General features: G+C 45.8%; 1 protein-coding gene across 3 annotated transcripts in view; it reads right to left on the bottom strand.

Moving 5' to 3' along the window:
- LOC146822634 (uncharacterized) overlaps window positions 1-22,567 on the bottom strand; it is a 1,280,275-nt gene extending 1,257,708 nt beyond the window's left edge. For all 3 annotated transcript variants that reach the window (XM_085606818.1, XM_085606816.1, XM_085606817.1), the window contains exon 1: window positions 22,422-22,567. The gene's annotated coding sequence lies outside the window, so the exon portion shown is untranslated. The remainder of the gene's footprint in view (window positions 1-22,421) is intronic.
- Window positions 22,568-23,043: the final 476 nt, after the last annotated feature.

Here is a 23,043-nt window from a genome sequence, read left to right as displayed (position 1 = left end):
ATTTTCTTCGACACAAAGGCTATCTTGTGATAATTTTCAGACAAGATCATATCTTTAAGTAACTGTAGAGGAAACCCCATGTCCAGCAACACAGACAGTCCCAGGCATGGTCCTGCTTCTGCTGCCCCTGCATGGCTCCCTCTGCCTTATGCTCTCAGACTCGGCCAGCGATGGACATCACCACCCCCCCCCCCGTCCCCTAGGCAGAGTCTAAGTGTGCGACTGTGAGGCATTCACCCTAAGTGTAGCGATCCCACCAGCGTCTCAAGCTATTTGTAAAATATACTCAGAAAAACGCTGTGGTTTGAAAAGTTCATTGTCATGGGCAGGTGAGCAAGTTCATGCAGGCCCATGGCCATGAGAAGCACCCGTAAGAACTCCCTAGAGCAAGTTCAAGCTCAGAATTCCGACCCCACAGAGCACTTCTGGGGCACTCTGATGGTGATGCCAATGTCTGGAGGGGCATCTGTGTCCCCTGAGACCCTGCCTAGTAGTTTCTCTACCTGGGCAAACAGTACATGCCAGTCTGTGTGCCTCCTGACAGCTTCTTCTCCTCTGCACCCATAATAAGGCTCAGCTGCAAAGTCAGGGACATAACAGAGGCCCCCGCAACCCTTGTGATGCGGGGGCCCCCACACTATTCACCTCAAAGGGCCCCCTGGGCTGGCCTGATCCAAACAAATAAAACACTCAGATGCAGCAAGGCAGTTAGGGAATGGGTAATGGGGACCCCCTCACCTTACCTTGAGTGGTGGGGGGCTGGTTGTGTTATGCCACTGTGCAGTCAAAGGTATTTCCATATTTGCCTGCTGCCACACCCCATGAAAATGAGTGAATTTCAAATTGATGATGGTGCCTGTGCTAGATGTATTTCGGCACGATCCACAGCATGGAAGGATCGGCCCAGGCTTCCACTGCCAGATAATACCACAGTGCTCCAGGAGAAGCGAGATTAAACGCCTGCTGCGCCTGGGAGCACATTTTGTAATATGACCTTTGTTTCCTATGGGCATTGTCAACAACTTTACCACACGAACGTCTCCCACTGAAGTACATAAGACAAGAGTAAGTTGGCAAAATCAGCAACAGGCTTACCTAAGAAAACTTAAAAACACCTTTCTCCAACAACGTGTCTCTTGGAAACAGACGGTCTCAGGGAAATAGAACTGAATGACACAACACTGCTACGTCATAGGAAGGATTCCAAAGCTCTCCCTCAATCATTGTGAGACTGCTGACAGGTTCCAGAACTGCACCCTCGTGAGAGAATACTGAGCGACATGTCTGTACAGTGACTGACTTCATCCCTTTTTATTTATATATTAATGTGAGCATTTGTTATATGCCATTGTTTTAAATGACTTCCCTTCCAAAGGGTTTAGTAGTATGTGTCAAAATTTAATATTCATAGACACATGAACGTTCTTTAATTTTTCTGCACTGGTTGCACGTGAGACAGGAGGCAGGTTTCCCGCTTGGGGGTGGGGGGCGATAGAAATACTGAAATAACTGGTATTGGAACTTCCAATTGCAGGAATACTGATCAATTACAATATTGCCCCAGCGAAATTAAGAAGAAAAAGATCCCTTTGTTACTCTTGTGTCGGGATTACCGATCTGATTATAATCGAACCCACGTGTTTGAAATGACAGAAAAAATACTCATAACCTTGACAAGATGCAGCAGTCAGTGAAAGCCATCCTCCCTTTTGTCCTTCCTTCCAGCCTTCCCTCCACCCTTCCTCCATCCCTTCTTTGCATGTATTCTTCCTTTCCTTCGCTTCCCTCCCTGTCACCTCAGCGTATAACTGCAGGAGGGAGCTCATTTTTAAATTAATCGAATATCCCACTAGTTTCTAATGGGGGACGCTACCTATATACATACATATAACACAACTTCCTTTTAAAGAAAATCAAAAGCATAAATATAACTAGAAACGGTTAATTTTCTTGGGAAGACTGTCCTTCCTGACTCCGCAGCATCTAATCAGACAAAAAACAAGATTTGATCACCATAGACCCGTATTTTCAAACCTTCTCTAACACCACCATCATTTTGTCCTTCCAACTCCTCACTTTACCTTCACGTCGTCCTCCGTAATAACCACTTTCGTCTATTGGATTTATTTAGTTAGTAAAATCATACTTTCCATGAAATAGAGTAGAAGCATCAAGTTACAAATTCATAACGCTTTCAGAAAGTTATAAAGCCAGTAAGAAAGATTTACACAAACTATGTATTATAAACAGAGCAGCTTTAACACCTGGAATATTTGTTTGAAATCATTCATTTGATATAGTTTATGCACTGTAGGCCAATAAAACCTGAGCAGTATCTTAGATCCCTTTCCTAAAGGGTCAAGATCGATATGTTTCCACGATAGTCCATGCACTGCTATCACCATGCCTTACTGCTTTTTTTTTTAACCCATTATCCACACTCTACTTACCCTCAATTCAAGAGTGCAGTTTCAAATTTGGACGTGGGGCACTGGTCCCCCAAGCAGCTAAGGGTTGATAAGTGCCTTGTTTTGCGGTGATTAGCAGGGGCATTTGGAGAAGCGTAGTCTTACTCTTAATGTTTTACTTCAGTCTTTCTTTTAAAATTCCTGAAGGAGTGCATTATAATTAAGGCTCCCTGTTTTCCGTTTTAACTGATTTTTACAGATAAATACAGTCAAGTAAACAGTTGTTTTCTTGTCTGTATTTATTTTTAAATGTGGATAAAAACGTAAATTGGGTTTATTTTTGAGTCATTCTAAATACTATCTACCATGAATACCAGGCCAATAGATGTGTGAATTGATAGGTAAGGGGGGTTAAAAAAAGAAAGGAATTTTAGTAAAGAGGAAGGATTTAACAGATGTAGGTATGCACAAGGTTGATACTGACATTTGCATATTTTCCAAATAAGTGCATTTATTTATATTCTGCGGATGTTCACAGCATTGAAACCTGGCAGGCATTCAAGCATCAGTTAAATAACTATGGAAATATACTAATTTCAGATTCATTTCTCCACAAATCCCAAAATAATTATGGATAAATACAGATAAAATTTGCAAAAAAGAAATATGGATAAATACACAGGCAATGTAAAAAAAAATACCATAAAACCGGGAGCCCTAATTATAATCATGAGTAGTCCGCACTCATGTTTATTCTGTGTGACTAATTTAGGACTAAATGAGTTAAAGTCCAAGATGTCAAAGCAATTCTCAAATTAACCGAATTATCCATGTGTGTTGGAAATATAACTAACAACCTTGAATCTCATATTGACACCTGAATATAGCGTGTCCTTTAAAATGTGTTTGTGAAATAATCTAACATTACAACAGAAATATTAATTTAGTGGAATTGGTTATTCATGATGCTGAAAATGATGTAATAACATGTATTATGAGAAGATGTGTTGTAACCCATGTGATATCAATTTAGCCTAATGGTAGGCCTGAGTTGTGCTTCTATTTTGCTTCCCCGACTAGCGTTTAACTTTGCTTTTTGCCTGTACTGTGACATTTTGCATGTATTTTGTGCTTCCACTGCAGGTGGGGAAGAAATTGATAGTTTAGAGAAGAGCTTATTGTTTAGTCGATAGATAGGCCTGGGAAGGTAAGTGATTATGAAGGAGGGACAAAGTCTCGCAGAACACGGAGATGGCACCAAGGGCGTGTTGGAAGTTTTACTGTGTTATACAGGTGGTGGACAGAAGCCGATGATGGATGCTGGGATATTGGAAAGTTATCCAAAGTTTGTAGGAGGTGCCTGTATTTGGTGGTTGGTTTTTTACTAATGAAGATAGGGACAGCTGACAATTCTCTTGGAGACGCTTTGATGTACAGACCTCTCTCGGTGATTGAGGCCTTAGGCTACATGACCATAGTTAGAGTTTCCTTTTAGGGGGACTCTGGTGGCTGACACCTTTTATGCTTTCCTTTTGAACCTCGCTTAGTCTAGATTTCCCTTTTACGTAGTGTAGGGATAGTTAGGGAACGTTGGGGATTTTTTTACCTTTGAAGAATCCAATGCAATCTTACATTTTTGTCTTTTAATAACCTATGTGACAATAACCAAATTGGTAGTTTTCTTTTTGTTGTATAGGGTGAATCGGTTCCGGAGATTTGGGTTCATCCTATTCTCTTTGTATTTTTATACTATCATGCTAAGATTGATATATCTAAATCTGTTTCAAAATTTACAATCAGCTGATGAACCAGAATCCAGTTGTGGATCTGAGTTTCTGAGAAAATTCTGTCTTGGGGTTATTGACTTGAGAAGTTCCTTACCTCTCATGCTGCTTAATAAGAACCACTGACCAATAGTTGAAGAGACAAATTTCTGCACTGGCCTGAATCTGGCTGCCCTATTAAATGGTGCTGAACAAGATTAAAGAAAGGCTTGCATCTAGAATCATGGATTGGGCTGGCAACAGGGGCATAACACAGGCCCCCGAATCACCCGCGGTGCGGGGGCCCGAGCTGCAGGGGGCCCCCTCGGCACAGTACTTCTACCTGTGCGCTCCGGAATAAATCCGGAGGGGGGCCCCTCCGTGTATATTGCAGGGGGGCCCCTTGAACTTTCGTTACGCCACTGGCTGGCAATATGTGTGAATTATAGATCCATGAACATGGCTAGTGTCTTTAGCTTGACTCTTACTTATAACACAAGGCCAGAGACAAACGGTTCCAAAATATTAGGATTTTCTTTCACAAAGTAGGCAATCTCTTTAAGATGACTTGTGATGTTTCCCTGGAAGCGAAAGTCTTTACTGGGGACCTTGTAGATGATAATATTAGTCAGTAAAATGTTGTCTTATAGAAGGAGCCTGTCTAAATATTGCTGAAATGGTTTTTATTTCCAGTGAATAACTGGAAACTGCAACTTTAGCTGAGGATAATCAGAAAATTGTCACTGGAAAATCCAGAGTAAGTTTTCCTTCTCAAATGAGGTGTTTTTTTCAATGTAGTTTTCAAATAAATAATTTCAGTGGCACGAAAACAGATTGGTAATGAGGGGGGTGTCATAGGCTTTTTTAAGTATCCTTCAAGAGACACATAACATTCAGGAATTGTCTTTAGGCAGCAGAGAAATCTCTCAGGGTCAGCTGTCTAACAGAAACTTGCTGCAGACTGGTCAACTATCCCTCAGGTGTCACTTAACTTGCCTGCTGTGAAAATAGCTGGCTCTCATTTTTAAAAAAAATCTTTTTATTGTCATTTACAATTTTTTTACGATGCACTACAACAATAGATCAACAACACCGTATTTCAGGAGAAAATACAACGAATCATATGCTGTGGACACGGTGGTGATCGCATGTGTGTAATATGACCAACATGTGGGATTAAAAAATGTCAGCATCATTAGGGCACCTGAGTGAAGACGCCAGTGTATACTCAGCCATCCAGTTGCGCTGTTCATCGCTGAACTATGCATGGTGCAGTGCATCTCTGAACAGTGGACACCGTGTACAACAAAATGAGGACAAAACAACTCTACAAAGGGAAGGAGGTACCTGCCCGTGACCTAAGGCCTCAAGATGTTGCATCAGGTGAGTAACTACTTGTGGTGTGCAGTAGGATCCCTGTGTAGAGATTGAGGGATGCCGTCCTACCTGGGGCATTGTAGGAGTGACAGCTGTTTGTGGCATCGGAGCGGATTAGGCCTTTGACTCCCATGTGTTCTCGACGGGTGTATCTATCTTCTGCAATGCATTTACAATGGTCCCCCAGTGGAAAGCCAGGGGAAACTTGTGAAGCACCAGCAGGTCCTCCCTCTGCAGAGCCACGCCCTCTGCCCTGGCCCATTTGAGCAAGGAGCGACGCCAGGCCAATGCATGGGGTGCCATAGGAGCCTTCCATCATTTAGTAATCAGGCGCTTCGCTGTGACTAGGTCCAGGTCCAAGAATCGTGAGGTGACCTTGTGTTTCCTGCCCCTCTTAAAAAGGTGTAATATGTACACCTCCCAATGAAAGGAGATGTCACGCTTGGTGCAACGGGCCAAAGTGGTCGCTATGTCAGTCCAGTACCCTCCCAGGGCAGGGCAATGCCAGAGCATTTGCAGTAAATCTGCGTCAGGCAGACGCATCTGGGGCATTCGAAATCAGAGCAGTGGAAATACTTGTTTATCTGGGCAGGGGAGAGATATGCACGATGTAGAATGAAGTATTGGATCTGCCGAAAGCGCCGGTTGCAAGGGACACGTGTCGGGCTTTCCAGCATCACCACCCATTCCTTCTCTGACAGGTCCTCCTCCCAATGCTGTCTCAGGGAAATCAGCAGGATCGCAGTGTAATGACAAAGGGACAAAGCAAACCAACGTATCAAGTGTCCCTCTGAGCTCATTATATGTAATTACTGCATTAGGTGATGTGTGGGAGGATTCGTTGCTAAGCTACCCCATCTAGATGAAAGTGAAGCTATGAGTACATGGTGTAATAGGAAATTCTGTGGAGATAGACCGTCCTCTGAGATGAGATCCGCCTTTGGGATTAAAGCCCTGTCCCTAAAAAAGTCCCCTGTGTCGTGGATGTCCGCTGCCTCCCATTGGTGCAACTCTGCTGCTCTGACAGGCGACCCACCCCTTGGTGTTCCCAGAAGAGGACTAGGCGGGACATACAGCGTGGTGCTACGGTTGATGGATAGGCTTCTGCAGTAACATTTGTACGCTATGGAAGGTAGAAGAGAGATCGCTTTCCTGGGCTTTGCGCAAGGGTGAAACATGTAGCGTGTGTAGCGTGATTTGTGGCTGGAGCGTGGCTGTGTCTGACAGGTGACGCAAAGCTAGCCATCTGGCCACCCATTGCAGCTGCTCTGCTAAGTAATAGTGCTGGAAATTGGGCACTGTGAGCCCGCCCTGACCCAATGGCAAATAAAGCTTTCTAATAGAAACCCTGTGCCTAGACATTCCCCCGAGAAAGTCCCTGACCATTGTTTCCAACTTGTTGAAGTAGGAGGGGGGGGGGATGTAAAAAAGCAGGGCAGCGAAATAGTAAAGAAGTCGAGGGAGGATCACCATCTGCACAAGGGCCACTCTACCCGAGACAGACAGCGGGAGAGTTTTCCAAAATGCCATCTGCGAGTGAATAGAAGTGGTGGCTCTAATGATGTTCCCATTGAATAGGTTGGTTTTGGTGTGATATATGCGGACACCTAAGTAGCGGAAGGCATCAGTGGACTATGCCATTTTTCAAAATGCCATCTGCGAGTGAATAGAGGTGGTGGCTCTAGTGATGTTCCCATTGAATAGGTTGGTTTTGGTGTGATATATGCGGACACCTAAGTAGCGGAAGGCATCAGTGCACCATGCCATTTTCCAAAATGCCATCTGCGAGTGAATAGAGGTGGTGGCTCTATGCCATTGGGACCTTCCCCAGCGCATAACTCTGGTCTGGGGTGGACTTTGAGAAAGGGAAGAGAATTGGTTTTGCTGCATTGACTCTCAGCCCTGATATCATTGCGAATTGTGACAGAGCTGAGTCTAGTGTGGGGGGGATGGAGTGGAGGTCTCTTGCATTCAACAAGATGGCATTGGCATACAAAGAAATTGTATGTATACAGTCGCCCAGGGGAATACCCATGTCTAACCGGGCCCAAATGAATGCCGCCAAGGGTACCACTGCCAGGGAGAAGAGGAGCGGGAAAAGTGGGCAGCCCTGATGAGTTCCCCGGTCCACACAGATAGACTCCAAGATATAGGGTCCAATTTTCACACAGATTGTTGAGCGTTTATATAGCAACGGGACCATGTTGATGAATAAAGGGCCTATGCCAAACCTTGGCAGTACTGCAAAAAGGTAGTCCCACTCAAGGGACTCAAATGCACTCTCGAGGTCGAGCACCAGGCAGCCCGAGTGTGGCCAGCCCAGAAGGGCGTATTCTGCCACCCTGAAGTAGCAATGGAGGTTGAGCAAGGTGTACCGGGCCAGGACGAATCCATTTTGGTCCCTGTGTACCAAGTAGGGCACGTAGGGGGCGAGCCGGTTAGCAAGGGCTTTTGCCAGGATTTTATAATCCGTGTTTAGGATTGCTAGAGATCTGTACGACCCCAGGACCATGGGATCCTTTCCGGTCTTCAATAAGAATACCACGTTAGCAGTGCAAAGAGAGGGGGGAGGACTGTGTTGTCCAGCACCAAATTGTAGAGTGTATTTAGGCATGGTACCAGGGTCTCTGTGTATGTCTTGAAAAACACTTTAGGGAACCCGTCCGGGCCAGGTGTCTTTATCGATGCTAGCGATGCAAGCGCTTCCTGGACCTCCTTCACCGATAAAGGGGAATCCAACTCTAGGAACTGATCAATGGATAGGGTAGGCAACTGAACAGAGTCGAAGAAAGAGGCTATTTGGTGGGAGTCATCATTCGTGCTAGGTGCATAAAGAGCAGTGTAATGCTTGGTCATGGCCTCATGTATATCCCGTTGTGTGTAGATCTTATTTGCCCTAGCTCATCCCTAATGGCGTGTATGGGATGGTGCGGGTGTTCCTGTCTGATAAGGAAAGCGAGCAGTTTACCCGCCCTTTCAGATGAAGAGTGGATACGGGCAGAGTGAGCTAGGCAATTGTGACAGCGTATCTTTTCTAGGATGTGTGGCCGAAAATGTTTCGCAATGGAGGAGCTTCCGCTCGATGGAGGCAAGACAGGGATCTAATTGCCTGCGGATGCTCCAGGTAAGACTCAAGCAATGGTCTCGAGTCATGGCTTTAATGGCCTCCCACTCTATTAGGGAAGAACACGTAGAGCTGATATTGTGCTCAAAATATACGAGCAACTCCGCTTCTAAGGAGCCTGATCCTCCAGCGCTGCCGTCTACAGCCGCCAGGTCGAGATCGGGGGTTGTCTCCTCCCTGCTTAGCAACATGATCTGTGGGTTATGATCTGAATGAGTCCAGATAGCTAGTGTCACGAATTAAGAAGAGCAGCGCTGCCGATGCCAGATTGAGATCCAGCGGTACATGGAGAGTGTGCACAGATGAATAAAAGGAATATACCCGCGAGTCAAGGTTGTGTGCGCGCTACACATCAGTTAGGGACCAGTGCCCCATCCAGCTATACAATGCCGGAGCGTTCGATGAGGCAGAGGTGCGGGTGAGGGGTGGGAAGGAGCAGTCAAGTGATACGTCTCGAACCGCGTTGAAATACCAGCCCAGTAGCCATGGGACATGAACCCATCTGGATAGTGTGGTGGCGTGGCTACCAAGGAACGTGTTCTGATCAATGTTGGTAGCATAAACTGACCCTAGCAAGACAGCCTGCCTGATGAGTCTACCTCTGATGAAAACATAGCACCCCACAGGATCGACCACAACCGCCTCCTCCTCCCATGGGGTCCCCGCCTTCACCCATATCAGGGAGCCTCTAGCCTGAGATGAATAGTTAGTGCTGTACATATGACAGCGCCAGCGGCAACGAAGTCTGTTGGCCTCCAGACTCGCCAGGTGTGTACCTTGTAGGAAAGCAATCCCAGCAGACCTGAGCCATAAGTAGGCGTATATGGAATACCTGCACGCGGGGTGTGAATGCCCCTGACATTCCAGGAAATGATGTTAATGTTAGTCATGTGTCCGGTGCAGGTTTTTCGAACCCAGCCGGTGTAACGGCTGTGTTGTGTAGATGCGTTAGGGGTGGCCTCAGGTCACTAGGTAGAGCAACATCAATACTGGGTGAAACAATAATACTTAATCTAGGATCAGAAACAACATGAGAGCGAACCCCAAACAGAGATTGACCCAAACAGGCGCGCCTAACCATGGCGATTAATACATAGTCTGATGTTGGCCATGAAGAGGGGGGGTGTGCGAGGGTGGAATAGTTCCTACTAACCAATTACCCGGTCACATAACGCATCCTGTGGCGTTTCTGTGTATGTGTAACATGACATTAGTGTGTGATACTAGGTGGCCAAGTGAACACTTGAGAAACAATTACATGACTCTACAAAGCGGTTATTCATATCTGTAGTGAGAGCTGATACAGTCTATTCCGTTAAACGATATTGTCAGATGTTTGAGGCATAACAACTGCAGAGCGAGGAGAGTTCGAACTGGCGGACCAAGCCTGCAAGGAATCAGCATCCCCTTTGGAACTGGGAGTCAATGAAGTGGACTCCGAAGGCGATCTGGTTGATTGAGGGGTACATGCAATATGTATTGCATCCTGGCGCTCCGATAGGATCTGTTCTTAGTCCGGGGCGTTGATCGGCGAGATCCGTCTCTGCGATCTTCCGCCCCTGCCCCTCCGACGCCCCGGCCTGTACCTCTTCTGTGCCAAGGGATCTTCCTGAGGCCTAGATGTTGTTGCTAGCCCATTTTCCTCCAGCCAGTCTCAAGCATCGGAGAAGAGTCGAAGAACCGAGCTGTGCCATTGTGAATGACCCAAAGGGGGGCTGGGAATGGCAGAGAGTATTGTAGATCTTGAGCTGTTAACTGCTGCTCAACTCTGAACTTGAGCTGTGTAGCCTGGGGATCTCCCCACCTCTCTCAGTACCGCATCTCGGTCCCGAAAGTTTAGCAGCCGGATCAGAAAAGCATGTGGGTTAGCAACGGGAGGGGGTTTATAAGCAGGGACCCAGTGCGCCCGCTTAACGACAAACTGTAGGGAGAGTGTCCCAGGGTGTGCAGCTCCTTCAACCAGTTTTACGCATATTTCACTGCGTCCCATACCTCTGTTCCCTCCGGAAGGCCTATTACTCGCACGTTGTTGCGACGCGAGTGACCCTCTGCGTCGTCCAGTTTTTCTTCTAGTGTGCAGACCCGGTCGAGTAGATCCTGCAGAGTTGCAGTGTGATTGCGGGCTTTGAGCTGCAGTTCCGCTAATGTAATCTCTGCCCCTTGCACGCGTTCAGAGAGCTTTTGATGATCTGTGTGCAAGAGCATGAAGTTGGAGGTGATATCATCCATTCTGCCTTCAAGAGTGTTACGGGTTTGATCCAAAGCTGTGCCTCCCTGCTCCACCGCTGCCAGCACTGAGTCCAGTTTAGCCGAGAGGTCTGATCGGTTCGATTCGGAAGACTTCCCCACTCCACCGGACTTCCCCCCGGCCGAGCTCTTATGAGGGCCATCCTGGTGGTTAGTGGAGCAAAGACGACCCATAACCAGCTGCTGCGCACTAGGCATAAAGAGCAGCTGGCGCGGTGGTCCTATCCGCCACAGCTGTGAGTGGAGGGCAGGTTGCCGTAGTCACTTGCGAGCACCCCGGGTACTGAGGGAGGTGCCGTGGTTGACTGTCCTCCAGGCCCAACTAGAACACACCGAGGGCAATTATCCACGGGGTGATGGGTGAGCCGCAGCTGTTCTGTGAACACCTAGCCCCTTCAAATCACCCGCTGCAATATGGACATGCAATTAGGGGCTACAGGGAGTCCTGGGTACTGTCTCTGCTGATCACAGTGTGAGGCATTCTCTTTGTTGTTGCTGATGGGGAAAGGGGTCCAGATTGTTAAACTGGGACCAGACGTGACACCAGGGTTTGCCCCAGGGGTTGTTCCTCCACCCTGTGCCACAGGCCGGCAAGTACAACATCTCCAAAAGGGTCAGCGCAACGAGGTGCACCAGGCCAGCGAGGGGACAGTCAGGCTCCAGCCAAGATCACAGACTGTGCAGGCGTTTTTCGTGAGGGGAGCGGCCTGGGCCCAATGTGATCCCTGGGCCGGATCAGCACAATCCGCAGCACATGCCCACTGCCTCTAGCACTACTATGCTGCCCGCTGCCTGATGCCGCCAGAAAAATCCAGGCCCGGTCGGCTCCAAGACCTCTCCAAATCCGTGAGCTCAGAGGTTAATGCAGGCAAAGAGAGGGACCGCCTAGGCCCAAAACGACCCTCATGCGGCCAGTAGTGAAGTAGGTCTCGCATTTACCCACGCATCATGCCTGCCCGGGGGGCCTAGGCCCGACCGACCTCTGTGCCCCCCTCCCATGACCACCATCACAAGCACGCCGTGCAGGCCTACCTTCATCGCCATCACCACACCAGCTGTCCTCTGGCTCAGCAGCAGTCAGCAGATGTCTACGATGTTGCAGGCCAGGCCAGGAATCAAGGCGCCAACTTTGTTTCACGCCTGGTTCACGCCATATTGCAGATTCTCAGCAGCCCTGAGACGTTATCCCCAGGGGCCGCTCCGTCCCGAGCACGCCCCATACACCGGCTCCAAGGCTATCTTCAGTGCTGTCCTGGGCATAGGCTCGCATCTCACATCGGGAGAGCACCTCGCTTCAGCAGTGGGAGAGGGTGGAGGGCTTTGGTGAAAGCCCTGAGCTCCTAGCAAGGGCACAGCAGCAAGGCTGGCTGATCTCAGAGGTGAAACCTTTGCGTCTACTCTGTAGGCCTCTCAGATGTGCAGCAGCGAGACAGGATCAGGCCGGGGACAGGCCCATGCGGGGAAGCAGGCCGAACCCTCCGCCAAACAGGTTCAGGGGATCCTCCGCTAGATGCAGCTGTCATTCGCATCTATCTTCCAGTGCAGCAGCAGTCAGCGGAGGTCTGTAACACAGCAGGTTAGGCCAGGACTCACAACGCCATCCTCTGTTGCACCGCGCCTGGTCCACACCACTCCAAAAAGCGACACCGGGCTTGAAACGTTATCCCCGGGGGGCGCTCCGTCTCGAGCATGCCCCGTATGACGGCTGAGAGGCTAACCCTGTGTGTTGTCCCAAATGCAGGTTGGTGCCCCATGCCGGGCAGGCGCCTTGCTTTGGCGGTAGGCGGGCAGAGGGTCCTGTCTGCAGCTCCGGGCTCCCAGCAAGGGCCGGGTCACGGCGGGGAGGCTAGCTGACCTCAGAGACGCCACCCCGCCTCCGCTCAGGAACCGCAGATCGCCCAGGCATGTGACAACTGCTCCGCTTTAGAAATCTCAGAGAGAAAGCATAGCTCCGAGCCCTCAACAAGGGTCAAAAATCAGAATATCTGCAGGCCAGGGACAGGGTCCAGTGGGGAAGCAGGCCGCACCCTCTGAGGCTCTGCTCCCGCCCGCAGCACGGTCTCAGGGAGCCCTTCGCTGAGTGCAGCAGACTTTAGCACACACCATCCATGTACTTAACTTCATGTAAAGCCAGCTGGATGCAGGAAGGGTCAGGATAAACAGGGGATAGGGTGCGGAGCGTGATCAACATGCATCCACTCTCTTAGGTGCTTGGCCACGCCCCTGAAAGTAGCCAGCTCTCATGCTGCACTGAACCTAAGGCTTCTGCAAACATAGGGCACAGTTACATCACAGGCATCACAGAAATTAAAGGTTCAGAATTCAGACAGCAATGTTGTCACTCAGGAGACACTGAACTTACATGTTCAGGACTTGGGCAACTACGCGGTTTCTTAGGTTTAACAGTTCTTGTAGTTGGTGTGCCTCCTGAATATTGAATCAACAATATTGATGGGACAGAATTTTGACAAACAAAATGTCAGCAGGTAAGTAAGTCTAGACTTTCCATACCTAACTCCACATATATGTACCCACGTGGTACATATACCTAACTCAACATATAGGTACCCACGCTGTACCTATACCCAACTCCACAGGGTACATATAGCTTCCTGGTATGTAGACGTGGAGTTAGGAATAGTAAATCTATACATCCCTATATGCACTCATCTTTCAATATTTCGTCTCTCAATATTCTGTCCTTGATATTATGTAGTGTTTATTTTGTTTCCGTTCCAATTACCTTTTTACGATTGACCACGCCAACAAATTGTCACATGAAATAAAAAAAGGTTTATTAATGCATAGTTTAGTCCCCGGAAGGGTTAAGAATTTACAACAAATTAAACAAGGATTCTGCTGGTGGTGATGATAATGTGTTCAATCAAGCTATTAAGCATTTAGATACCTATTTTTCTCCCAAAGTATGTATTGGTGTTACACGTTTTAAATTCTTTCAGAGGAAGCAACTTAAAAATGAATCTATTGATGATTATGCTATGGCTCTTCAAAAACTGGCCATTGAGTGTAGGTTTGGTGTAATTGAAGAGGAATTGATAAGGGACCAAATTGTTATGCATTCTTATGATCCCTCTATTCAAGATAGACTATAGGTAAATGGTGATAATCCCCTTAAAGATGTTCTTGCAGTAGCACGTAAAGGGGAACTGTCTGGAAGGTGTGCTAAGGCACTCAAAAGTTCGGAAGTTTCTCAACAAGAAACGATTACAAGAGAAACTGTGGCCAGAGTATTATCTAACAAAACCAAAATGAATCTTCCAAATAAAGTTAGTAGTAGAAAAGAATATACTTCTAATAGAAAAGAGTTACGTTGCTACAGGTGCGACAGTAAAAATCACCTAGCTAATGACAAAAAATGCCCTGCAATTAAAAAAGTCGATGTTCAGTTTGTAGGAAAGTGGGTCATTTCAGCAAGGTTTGTCATGATAAGAAAACCAGTAAAGTCAAATGTATTGAAGAAAGGGAATTTGATTCTAACAATGAAGAAAGTGATGATGATGAATATGATGTTTCAACATCTGGGGGAAGAGTCGTACTAAATATTTCCAGTAATAAACAATCAAACAAGCCCATGTGTTCAATGTTTATGGGTAGTGTTAGTGTTCGCATTGCCGCAGATTCAGGGGTTCCTTTTACAATTATTAATGAGTCTGTTTGGGTTGATAAATTTATCAAAAAGATTGGTTCAGATTTATTGTTTCCTGATATATCTCCTGAGAGTTTCAATGGAGATCCCATCGAATTATTGGGTTTTAGAAAACTTTTGTTCAGGTTCAAGCACAGAAGTGCTCTATGTAAAATGTATGTATCAAAAATGGGGCCATCTGTCCTGGTCTGGAAAGACCAAAAGAAGCTTAACATTTTAGATCCTAATGGGATTGAACAGGTTTTAATTCTTGATGAAGGTGATTCCTTAGGGAAAAGTTTATGTAAAGATTTTCCAAATGTCTTTTCAGGCACTTTAGGTAAAATTGATGGTTTTGAACATTGCATCCGGTTGAAACCAGATGCTGTCCCCAAAATACACAAATTGAGAAATGTTCCTTTTGCAGTCAGTGATGAAGTGGCGAATGAGTTGAATAGGTTATCAAATGATGGTGTTATTGAGCCAATTGAGAGTTCTCAATGGATTTCTCCATTAGTCGCAGCTAGGAAGGCCAATGGAAAAATTAGGCTCTGCATTGATTTACGTCATTTAAATGCTAATATTCAAATTGATCAGTTTCCACTTCCCAAAATCAACGAGATGATTACTAAAACTAAAGGTATGCAAGTTTTTTTAACTATAGACTTATCTCAAGCGTATCACCAAATTACTCTGTCAGACAACAGCAAAGACCTTACTGCATTTGTGTCTCACATTGGCTGTTTAGATACACTAGGATGCCATTTGGCCTGGCTTCAGCAGCCGCTGTATTCCAGCGCCTTATGCACAACATCTTTGATCATTTGGATTATGTCCTTATATTTCAGGATGATATTCTAGTTATGGGGAAGGACAATCCTGATCATGAAACTAAACTCGTCCATGTACTTTCTTTGTTAAACAAATCTGGATTAACTGTGGAGTATTCTTAGTGTAAATTTGCTGCCTCTAGTGTAAATTATTTGGGACATGAAATTAGCGCAGTGGGCATTCGACCCAAGGCAAAGTTAGTTTCTTCTATAACTGATGCTCCAAACCCAAACAGTAAAGATGATGTCAAATCCTTCCTTGGCATGGTGGAGTTTTTCTCCAAATTTATAAAAAAAATTCTCAAGTAGAACATTTCACATCAGACAACTTCTTAAAGCCAAAACAGAATTTTTGTGGTGCAGTTCTTGCCAAGAAGAATTTGATGACATAAAAAATGCTATCGCTTATGCTCCTACTCTCCAAGGTTTTGACCCTTGTGGGAAAAATATCATAACTACTGATGCCAGTGCCACCGGCATTGGTGCTGTCTTTTCACAATTGGATGAGAATAGGAAGGAGTACATTGTAGCTTATGCATCAAGATCCTTGTCTCCTGCTGAATGCAAATATGCAGTTATTGAACGTGAAGCACTTGCCTGTGCTTGGTCTCTAGAGCATTTTAGAACCTTTGTGTGGGGCAAGGAGTGATTATCAAATGTGACCATAAACCTCTGGTTAAAGTATTATCCAATGTTGGTATGATTATCGTTACTGCTAGATTAGCGAGAATATCAATGAGACTTTTAGACAATATTTACAAAGTGGTGTACATACCTGGTAAAGACAATGAATTCGCTGATTTTCTCTCGAGGTTTTCTTCACAGTTAGTTGAAAATCAGGATGACCCCATGGAAGATGTTCAGGTCGCATGGTTATGGGACCATGGTGTAGAATCTATTCAAAGGTCAGAATGAGATGAGGCTTTTGACAAGGACGACAATTTGAAGAAAATTTGGCAGGAGAGAGGGTTCCCACTTTACTTTTTACAGACGACACACTGCTTATCTCTAAAACGCCAGCAGGGCTTCAGAAGCTCCTAGATTTTATACTTTTTGTGAATCTAGGGGCTTGATTGTGAACATTTCTAAGACTAAGCTCATGGCGCTCAACCCTTATAAACCTTACAGAGAAAATTTTAGTTTAGATGGAACACGTTTGGATAAAGTCCCAATGTTCGACTACTTGGGAATAAGACTAGACGACAAAATGCGATGGAGGCATCACCTTGACAAGATGCTCCTAAATCATAAGCGTGTCACGGGCATATTAATTAAAGAACACCGTCTATCGTCGAGCAGACCTGTGACTCCTGCCCTTACAATCTATGCAGCTAAAGCGGTCAGCTCAGCCCTTTATGGAGCCGAATTGTGGGGCTTCGAGAATACTGAAAGCATTTGCAGGTCTGAACACAAGTTTTTAAGAGATTTAGTGATGTTACCTAAAAGCATGCCATTGAAACCGCTGTTAAAAGATATGGGTAGGCACTCTTATAAAGATTTAGCGAGATTATGACCCCTGTTATTTTGGGCCCGCTTATGTCGGACCCCTGAACTAGCCAACTACACAGCTGCATTTACAGAAATTATGGCCCTAGATGTAAATAAAAGAATCAGCTGGCTAGTTAATCTTAAAAAATCCCTCGCTGCCTTAGGCTTTAGGGAGGAATGGGACACGCAAACCGCCCCTAGTAAGGCTGACCTTAAAAGACGTTATTAGGCCTGGGTTGATGCTCAAGAACATAACAACCCAAGAGTAGGAAAGCGGACGAAAGAGTTTTACCTTCACAAGCAACGCACACTTTTTGAACCATATTTAGATTTTATAAAAACACCACGCGATAGAGCGCTCTATATTCAGTTCAGGGTAGGTTCACTGCTGGTCAGAGAGCTAACAGCGAAATGGAGCACCCCACATCAGACGCCCTTAGAGTGCCCCTGTTGCAAAGCACCGACAGAGAGCATAGCCCATCTTATGTTTGCCTGCCCTGCTTATAAAAGCGCAAGGAAGAAATGGCTTAAACCTATCTGCAGAGAGTTGAGCACGCGTGAACACTGTACTGCTCTAGGCATTTTAAAGGCTGACCCGCGGCCCCTCTTTGCTTGTGGTGTAGCCAAATTTCTTGGCTGTGCTTGGATTGTAAGGTTTAAATTCTTGCGCGAAGACATGCGATGAACTACCCTCACATTTTTAGTGTTATGATTTACCTGTGATTTATTGCACTGCCACTTTATTCTCGAGAAATAAACCAAGAATAATTTAAAGGAGGAAAAATGCCTTCATGTCTAGAAGGGCCACAAATGAATTTTGTAAATATTGATCTAAGACTAGATTATTCTTGCAAAAATTATATTGCTCAATATTGCGGGCCATTAGAATTTGATGTGTTTTAAGTCTGATTGTATTTTATATTTTTAAACTGATGTTTTATCTTTTTATGGTCTTTAAAAATTGACGGATGTAACCATGGAAATGCTTTTCAGATATTGGATATCGAAATAAAGCTACTTTGAAAATTTGGGAATTTGTTAATTCTGGTTGGCCACATAAAATAGAGATTAAAGAGTTAAAAGCTTATTTGGGAAGTCAGAAATGAATTGGCTTGTCTTGATGGAAATCTTATTAGAGGAGATAGGTTAGTTGCACCTTTTAGCCTCAGAAGTAAGATCATAGCTTTGTGTCATGATGGTCATTTTGGAATTTATAAAATTAAATCCATCATCAAGAGTAGATTTTGGTGGCCAGGTTTGGACATCGAGGTGGAGATTGTGGATTGTGTGCCTCGGCTGATAAATCTCTTAAAAACCTTAAGGCCACCAATGAGTGATTTTATGTGTCCGGAGTATCCTTGGGAGAATGTTGCAGTAGACATTATGGGTCCTGTTGGTAGTTCAGGTAAATATATTATTTCCGTGATGGACATGTTTTCAAAATGGCCTGTAATTAAAATCATAAAGAGTTTAGATACTAATACTGTAATAAAAAATGTTGATGAAGTGTTTCTCAGTGAAGGGACTCCTTCTTTGATCATCAGTGACAATGGAGTACTATTTACTTCTGAAAATATGACCCAGTATTTGTCTAAATGTGGTATTACTCATAAAACCACTTCTTTATACAATCCGAGTGGAAATGGATTAATTGAAAGATATAACAGAGTTTTGAAAGGAGCTATCCAATTATCTTTTAAAAACAATGTTCCCTGGGAGATCCAAGTGTTCAAAACTCTTTGGTCTTATAGGGTTTCTATTTCTGACTCTACAAAATGTTCTCCTTTTGAACTAATGAGGGGAAGGAAGCCTAGATCCAAATGGTTTCCTGGTTGGATTAAAGGTTTTGGAGATGTTAGTTGGTCATCTGCAGAAGTCATGGAGAACTTGTACTCTAAACATGAAGAATACAAAAATTGTATGATAAAAAACATAATACTCATGATGTTGGTTTGTCCATTGGTCAATGGGTTAGAATTAAAAAACCTGGTTTCATTTCAAAAGATAATAGCAAATTTTATGATCCACAACGTATAGTTCAAATAAAAAAAATGCTGTCATTTTGGACGATGGAAAATGCTGGAATCTCAAAAGAGTTGCATTATGTAAACAACCTGTTAGTAATGCTCCTGATGATTTTGTTCTAGCTGATTCCCAACAGAGTTCAGATAGGACCAAAGAGATCATCGGTGATCCTCAACAAAGTTCAGATGGCATCATGGAAAATGTCCACAGTAAGAACATACTTGGAAAAAGGGTTATCAAGCCTCCAAGTGCTTTGAAGGATTATATTTGTAATTAGATGTACTTGTATTTTGTTGTTTTTTAGAAAGGAGGGGGATGTGTAGTGTTTCGTTTGTTTCCGTTCCTCGTGAAGCTATCATGGCCTTCACGAGGATCGGGAAGAATGTTAGAATGTTTTTTATTGAATGTGTTTAGCATGCGCTTAGGCATGCGACTCGCTAGTTCACTGTTAGGATTCAAGAAATTCTTTGTGTGTTGAAGACGGTGAGTGGTCTTACTGGTCAGATTAAGCTGGATCTGTACCTGGAAGCTGCTTCGTCTTTGTCTGGTATAACTTCCGAATAAAGTTTCCTGAAATCCTACGTGTCAGTTTTCACTACATATTAGAATTCCATAATATTGCTGTTGCCGATCTTCAGTGGTTCAATCATCATAGTAAGCGGTCTTAAACAGAAGAGCTACTCCTTACATCATGCATGCCAACAGGTTCTCATTATAAACATAAGTGATATGCCTCATGTGATAGAGAATGTATAGGCTTGGGCCTCATCTAGCAGAGCTATCTGTCATATCATACATATTTTACAGGGCATTAGATTTAGGTAGCTGACCTATCCATAAGATTACACCAGTGACGGCTCCTCCACTATGGCTAGGGAGCGTCGCCCAACTGCTTTCAAGCAGTGCAAATAAAGGAAACGTAAAATCATAATAACTTTGATGCATTATCATTTTATGTTTCTGTGCTGCTTCGTAGGCAGGCCGGGCTGCTCAGCTCTCAGAGCAGGGTAGGGGAGGAGTGATTTGTCCACTCCTAAGTGCACATGATTGTTTGTCCGACCCTCTGGGACAGGCCAAACAGTCTTGCACACATTCCCTGTTCTCCACGCAGGCTGCATTACAGCCTGCTTGGAGAACATGCCCAGGCCCCAATCCCAAGGCTGAGCGTCGAACCACGACTCTCAGACCAATCACAATGCGGGCTGACCGACTCGTCACCGCAGGGGACCCTCATAAGAGGGCGGCCCCTTTAGTGCCACAGGATGGCACACTGGACAGCCTAGTGTCCGGTGACCCCTTCAGGGTCCTGTGCGTCACTTCCGGCCAAGGTGGGGGAAAGGGAGAGGTATATATGCCTCCCCCGCCCACCTGGCGGCCTCTTTGGTCCTATTCCCGAACTCAAAGCCGCAGCCAAGTGCAGCTGCTGCCGCAGGCCCACAATCCCACACGCCCTCCTGCACCTACCCCCGTCCCGCTCCCTAGCCCCACGGTACCGTCAAAAGCGGACCACCCGGGGGCCATGCCGGGGCTCGCTGTGACCGTGTCCCTCCCGGGCGATGCCCTCCTGGTGGGGCCCCTGCATGGTCCGGGAAGGAAGAGAAAATTGCTGCCAGGTGGCAAAGCCCGCCATGCACTATGCGGCTTAAATACAATATAAAAAGCCCCCCTTTGACCCGATACCGAGCCACCCCAGATGCCCGGGCTGCAGGTGAGGCCTAGTCCCGGGCATAAACCCCTTGAAAACCTCGCCACCCCACGTGGCCCGTAGTACCCTCATGGGGGCAGAGGCCTGCTGTATGCCGAGATCACCCCGCGGGAAGGGGGGGGGGGTGGAGGAGGCCTACCCTTCCAGAGAGAGCCGCGACATGGACGCATGGGGTGGTGATGAGGCCGTACAAATAACAGTATTTGTAAAGCGCTACCCTTACGGGCCTAAAGGCGCTGTAGCACGAGGCCTAGCCCCCGAGAGAGAGAGCTGTGACATAGACGCATGGGGTAGTGATGAGGCCGTACAATAACAGTATTTGTAAAGCGCTACCCATACGGGCCTCAAGGCACTGTAGAAAGAAGGCCCTACCCCGTGAGCGAGGCCGCGGCCTTGCCAACTAGGCCTGATGCAGCTGCTGCCAGCAGGACCCGACCCTTCCCGCCCCGACCCCCGTCCCGCTCCCAAACCCCCAAACACCCACGGTCACATCAACAGTTGACTGAATGGGGCAAGGCCGGGGCTGGAGCTGGGACAGTGCCCCTCACAGGCAATGCCAGCCTGGTGGGGCCCCTACTTGGGCCGGGGAGGTGAAGCAAGGCCTGCATAGCACTAACCTCGTTGTCCGATGGGTCCTTGATGCAGCAGCTGCAAACGGCATCAGGGTGCGAGACAATGAGGCGATCCAGAGGGGGAAGGGTACTCAGGGGTACCCTCTTCAGGAGCACAAAGGGTGCTGAGGCCTAATACCCCAGGAAGTCAGTGAGGTGGACCCTGCGGTGCGACGGCGCCCCGTCTGTCCTACAGGCGGTTGGAAACCTGTACAACCGGGGGTCGCAAGATGGCCAATCAGGTGGTAGGCCGCAATCGGTGGCTTGCCTTTGGATCGCCTGTAAGATAACCCACCATGTTGGCATATTTGGTATGCTAATAAACCTGCAGCAATTTTTCCCACCAAAAGTTGTCTTGTCTGCTTATTTATGTTACATGTATGTTGCTGCGGGAGGGCTGGTGAGTGTGGCCGATATTGGCACTATGCCGCATTGAAGTGTTGTGATTGCTCAAGGAAGACAGGCGGTGCTTCCGGTTCCTGGAGTCCGATGGAGGAGAGCAGGAGCAGAGACGCAGTACCCGACCGCAAGTTAAGTTTTTTTATTTTTTTTTTTATTATTAAATTGCGCCCACGTTCAGACAGCAGAGCTCTCTTTAAGACAACACAGCTCCTATTTAGTAACTACTTAGACATAACATGAATTAAAACAGTGAGGATCCCAGGATCACACAGAATGTTAGCATTAAGGAAATACTCGCATAGAGCCAAGCTCCTGAGATGCCCATCTAGTCTGCACCCAACTGTGAGAACGCACGCTATTAATTTGGGAAGGGGGTGACCTCCACCAGTCTTTCCTCCAAATAATTGCGCACTAAGTTAAAGAAGCAATGCAAGCAACATTAAAATAAAGAGCGCAACACTATAAATACACAAAGCAACAAATGTATGCATTTTGAAACAAATATAATGATCGAAGTGTCCCAAACATGTTTCGAGTAGGATTGACATGAACTGCCTCGCGCAGTCGCGCACCGAACCAAGACGCAGTCATTAGTCGACAAACAAGAGTCCATTTTGATCCCAGTAATCCATCGTTATAAATCCTTTATTTCACTATTTTTCAATGTTTTCAAAGTTCATGCAGAGGCAACGTGCTTCTAATGCTGATTAAACGCTCAACTAAAAGTTTCCCCTATTGTTAGACTGTACCATATACAAAGCCAAATGAAAAATTAAAATGCGATAAGGAACTCACGGTGAGAACTCAAACTCGTGGGTTCCTTCGAGCATAGTCTTCAGACCGGTATTCAGTCACGTGTTTGAGTTTAAATCTCACGGCATGTTTAAAATGATTGCGTTCACCTGGGAGCTCACGAACGGTTTCAAAGACGAGATTGGCTGGTAAATTGGAAGGTAGGACGGACGACAACGACGCCGATACATTGGCGTCACGTTAAAGTAGATTTTAATTTCGTTCACACCGTGAGTTCATTATCGCATTTTAATGTCATATGACTTTGCATATGTTACAGTTTGCAAACTTTTAGTCACGAAGCAACAGCGGGATATTTTGAGTATTGTTTACTCCTTGTTATATTTATTTAAAAAAAATAAAAAATCGTTGTTTAAATTAAGCACAAATTTAGTAATTCAAGGGTACATAGTAGTTTTTTTGTGTGTTTAAAATTTTACAACAGAGAAATACAGTGGTAAACGAAATAAATCTACAGTAAGAAATGAATGTAACACCAGGGGGCGGGGGAGGAGGCTGTGCTTAAGATGATGCAGTTAACATTCTACATTAGGAGTTGATCTGTACATTGCATAAGGGATGATACATAGGCATGTAGATGCAAGTGTTGCAAGCATTCTACGTT

This window comes from Triturus cristatus, chromosome 5_2 (assembly GCF_964204655.1).
Source record: "Triturus cristatus chromosome 5_2, aTriCri1.1, whole genome shotgun sequence".
Lineage (NCBI taxonomy): Eukaryota > Metazoa > Chordata > Amphibia > Caudata > Salamandridae > Triturus > Triturus cristatus.
This window is presented reverse-complemented; position numbering and strand designations above follow the sequence as displayed.